The sequence below is a fragment of the Tupaia chinensis genome, unplaced genomic scaffold, assembly GCF_000334495.1.
Source record: "Tupaia chinensis unplaced genomic scaffold, TupChi_1.0 Scaffold142716_1, whole genome shotgun sequence".
Classification (NCBI taxonomy): Eukaryota; Metazoa; Chordata; class Mammalia; order Scandentia; family Tupaiidae; genus Tupaia; species Tupaia belangeri.
In genome coordinates, this window is record NW_006202562.1 from 521,709 (window position 1) to 526,638 (window position 4,930).

General features: G+C 46.0%; 1 non-coding gene across 1 annotated transcript; it reads left to right on the plus strand.

Annotated features, from left to right (window-relative positions):
* Positions 1 to 4,258: 4,258 nt before the first annotated feature.
* LOC114005156 (U6 spliceosomal RNA) lies at positions 4,259 to 4,365 on the plus strand. The gene has a single exon (XR_003547049.1). It is a non-coding gene; the product is annotated as a U6 spliceosomal RNA (small nuclear RNA).
* Positions 4,366 to 4,930: the final 565 nt, after the last annotated feature.

The following is a 4,930-nucleotide window of genomic DNA, read 5'->3' on the forward strand; positions in this document are numbered from 1 at the left end:
AGCAGTGGTGACTCCATCAGTACTCCCCTAATAGGCATGTGCTTCATAGAGACTTTGCCCTCGGTTGGCTTCGGCTCTCGTGTTATAGTCTGTTAGTGCTGAGTGTGATTCTAACGTTCTTAGACATGAGAGGTATACTGGGTGTATTTGGCTATTCTTAGGAATTAGGGTCTTCTTCAAGCCTGTGTCTACTGAAAGATGATATGTCAGTCTTCCACATAGAAGTGACTTCCCAGGGAATTTCTGTTTAATTGCCAGAGGTTATATGCATTTTCCACAGAAAGACAGAGAGAAAAATAAAGAGGGAGAGGAAAAAAACACCCATCAATGGGGCATGATCACGCTGCAATCCCTTCTCTATTTCCACATCCACCAGGATTCTGGGCACACACACACAGAGGAAGTTCTACTGTGTTCTTCAAGCAACTAGGCCCAGGACTGAACTATGATCAGCCATGTAGGATCCAACTCCCTACATACAGCATTTAACCACTGCACTATAGGGCTGTCCCGTCCCAGGGGGATTCAAGAGCAATTTTGACTACAGAATGTCTTCTTTTACTCAAAACCTTTGAAACTCCACTTGCTATAGGGCAAGACTCCCAGTACCACCTTATCAAAGGCTGGTTGTGCTGAGGAAAAGAGACTGCCTGTCTTCATGAATGAGAGAGACAGAGATACAGCATTCCCAACAGTCTTGACACTGTTACCCACCCCAGCCTCGACCCACCTTGGATCACAGGTAAGCCCTGGCTGGTGAGCTTGGGAGGGTCTCTGGACATGAACTTGAACCTTTCCAGGTGAGTCAGCTTCGCTGAGTGTCGCGTTTCACAGTGTTAGGCCCCTTTGGGCGGATGTTCGGCGGTATCTGCAAGAGTTGATTACATGCATCCTGCGTGACCCAGGGGTGTCTCTGTAGGGAGCATTTGGTCACCAAGCACTTTATGGCAGCACTATCCTAATGATCCCAAACCAGAGAGAACTTACACCATCAGCAGCAGAGTGAATCAACAGATGGTGAAATGCTGTCCAGAAATGGCACTCACATGGACGTGGGTGACTCACACAGACAAGGCTGAGTGAAAGAAGCCAGGAGGAAAAGGAGTCCACATCAGATGAGGTCAGCTATATAATATTCAAAACAGACAAAATGAATCTTTGATGTTAGAAGCCAGGAGAGTGGTATCGTTGAGTGGGAGAGGGAGGATGCTTGTAGGGTTCTGGTAATTTTCTGGGTGTAAACATTTCATGAAGATACAATGAGTACACTTATGATTTCTGCATCTATCTTTCTGTGTGAATATGATAGATCAATAAATACGAAGGTCTTCAAAAAGTTCATGGAAAATTAGATTATGAAAAAATGACATGAATTTAATTTTTTTTGTTGTACCAAAAAACCCTTGTATTTTAATCCCATTTTTCTATGAAGTGTTTGATGCCTGTTTGTGCTTTAAAAAGGTGATTGTGGGGGGGCGGGTGGCAAGTGGTGTGGTGGTTAAAGGTGCTGGATACCCACATGGTCGACTGTGGTTCGAGTTCCGGACCTGGAGGCTTGCTTTCTCGCTTTCCCTTTTTCTTTGTCTCTTTCTGGTCAAATTAAAAATAATATATATATAAAGGTGATTGTGACCATTTAGCCTATTTTCTACCAGTTGGAACTGAATCATACATTGTTTTACTTGGGTTTGTTAATTATAGTTATTTTTTAGGCTTTTTGCCATAGGGTGTGGTGTATACACTTGTGAGAGAAACAGAGAGAGGGAAAGTGAGAAATCATCTCCCTGTGAGGATGGCCACACTGCAGTCCCTTTACCTCCATTCTCTTCTTAAGATTTTGGGCATGCACACACATGCAGCAGTTTCAAGCTGCTGGATCTGGGACTCAAACCACAGCTGGCCATATGGAAGTCCAGTTCCTTAGCCACCATGCCACCTGCTGGCCCTTTTGTTTTCTTTTTAGACGGCCTCATAGCTCAGCTTACCAACTGAGACAATGGGCACATCCTGAGGGCTACCCTGGTGGGCAGTCCTTCCCACGCTGAATTGGAGCTGGCCTCTGTGTCCCTCAAAATACTGCTGGCTCATAAAAGGCACAACAGCTTCTGTCTCGCTGTCTCGGAGGCTCATGCTGTGGGGGAGCCATCATGCCCTACGGTGCTTAAGCAGCCCTTTGGAGAGGTCCACACAGTGAGGTGCTAAGTCTTCCCACCAACAGGTCTGGAGGCTTGCTTTCTCGCTTTCCCTTTTTCTTTGTCTCTTTCTGGTCAAATTAAAAATAATATATATATAAAGGTGATTGTGACCATTTAGCCTATTTTCTACCAGTTGGAACTGAATCATACATTGTTTTACTTGGGTTTGTTAATTATAGTTATTTTTTAGGCTTTTTGCCATAGGGTGTGGTGTATACACTTGTGAGAGAAACAGAGAGAGGGAAAGTGAGAAATCATCTCCCTGTGAGGATGGCCACACTGCAGTCCCTTTACCTCCATTCTCTTCTTAAGATTTTGGGCATGCACACACATGCAGCAGTTTCAAGCTGCTGGATCTGGGACTCAAACCACAGCTGGCCATATGGAAGTCCAGTTCCTTAGCCACCATGCCACCTGCTGGCCCTTTTGTTTTCTTTTTAGACGGCCTCATAGCTCAGCTTACCAACTGAGACAATGGGCACATCCTGAGGGCTACCCTGGTGGGCAGTCCTTCCCACGCTGAATTGGAGCTGGCCTCTGTGTCCCTCAAAATACTGCTGGCTCATAAAAGGCACAACAGCTTCTGTCTCGCTGTCTCGGAGGCTCATGCTGTGGGGGAGCCATCATGCCCTACGGTGCTTAAGCAGCCCTTTGGAGAGGTCCACACAGTGAGGTGCTAAGTCTTCCCACCAACAGGTAGAAAGGTGAGGGCGTGAAGTCCAGACAAGGATGTGTCAGCAGCCTGTGTGAGCCTCCCCAGGCACCATCATAGCCACAGCAGCTTTGTAGGTCAATCTCAGCGTTATTCTGTAGCAGGACAGGGGTTCCAATGAGGATTCAGCCTCTTTTGTCTTCAGAATCTAATTCTATTTTGTTTTATCTAAGGGATGAGACAGCCCAATGGAAATGTTATCTTGACAAAGGGACCAGACCTGCTATGGGCAAAGGTGGGTTGGTCCTTCCAGGCAGGAGGAGTTTTCCAGAATGTGTTTATGTGTATCATGAAGGCAGCTCCCTGGGTGTCCCACGTTTGACCACCATGGAGGTCAAATGTGGGATAGAGGGTGTAAAAACCTCCATCTCTTACAGTCTCAGAAACAAAGCCTGGTTTTCAGGCATGGTTTGCCTGCCAAGATGCGATCTGGCTACCTAATGACTGTCCAGGTCTGGTGTGAGGGGTGATACAGTTTACAGAGTACCTCTGGGTGGAGGAAGAGGCAAGGCTTCTTGCGTGGCAGTAGTGTCCATCCCCAGCCCTCTTTGGGCAGGCTGAGAGGCAAGTTTGAATGGGTGACTTGGAATTTCAGAGCTGGAAGGGATGCTGAAAAGCTATCTGGAGCCACAGTGCCTCTAAATAGGAGGAGACCACAGCCTTCTGAAGAAGGAGAGCTGAGCACTGACATGGACAAGCTTCATGGTGCATTGTTGAATGGACAGTGCAAGGTTCAGGGTGTGTGTGTGGAAGCTGCGTTTATATAAATAAAGTGCAAGATAGATTTGTCAGGAATATATGAACTTCTGGGAGACTGTGCAGGCTGGCTGCCTCCCGGGAGGGGCAACAGAAGCAGGGGTTGGGGTGGCAGGGAGACTCATCACTGAATATCCTTTGGGAATTTTAAGTTGGAACCATCTGTTGTTATTCCCTTTCCAGAAACAAAGTTAAAACATACAGCCCACAGATCTGTCTAATCTATCCTCCCATTTTACTGACAACTCTACCAGAGAAGGGATGATTGTGAGCCACGGACTTGGGACTGGAATCTGGGTCTTCCAGCTTCCTTCCTCGTTGCCATCACTTGTTTGGGGACATCTGCTGGCTCCTCACATGCCGTTTTCCGTGAGGAGGTCTCAGGGCAGTAGTAGGAGGAGGTGGTTCTCACAGGCTGAGCTGGGGGGAGGATGCTTAGTCTCCCCCCCCCCATTTATGCTGCTAAGACTTTGTAACTGTTCACACCATGGTCTTTCGGGGTCGATGGGTCTGAAAGTCAGTGCTGAGCCCACACAGCAAGCAAACTCCTCATCTGCAGAAATCAAATCTAATTGTGCCCTTCACAAGGGTTTTAGTGCTCATTTCAGCAGCACGTACACTAAAATTGGAACAATACAGAGAAGATTAGCATGGCTCCTGCGCAAGAATGATACGCAAATTCATGAACCGTTCCATATTTTTGAAATACTCAGATAAGAAACCATTGTAAATCTGAGGTGTGTCCTGACATGTTCCCGGAAGCTATACTCTAAATTCCATCTTCCAAACCCCTGAAATACTCAGACAAGTACAGTTGAGGAGGGTTTTTTTTTTTTTTCCACAGAATGACCAGAAACCATTGCAGAGGCACAAGAAATATGAGAAACCAAGAAAATATCTCTCCCCTAAGGGAAAAGAACAATCATTCATCATCCACAAACAGTACAGTAGAACTCGTGGAAATGCCTGATAGAGAGTTCAGAATATTCATAGTGACAAAACTAAATGAGATGTAAGAGCTGAGAGACAATGAACTCCAGAAGATGGAGAAAAAAGTGAATGAGTTTCAGGAGGTGAGAAAGTTCTTACATGATCTGAAAGAGGAAATACACACCATAAAAAAAAGTCAAATGGAGCTGTAAGAGATGAAGGTGGCAGAAGAAGGTTCCACATGGCTCCTGTGAACTAAGTATTGCAGGGCACAAGAGAAATGAAGACTTTCTATTGATAATTGAGCCTCCAGCAAACAAGCTAGCGGTAGGGAGTC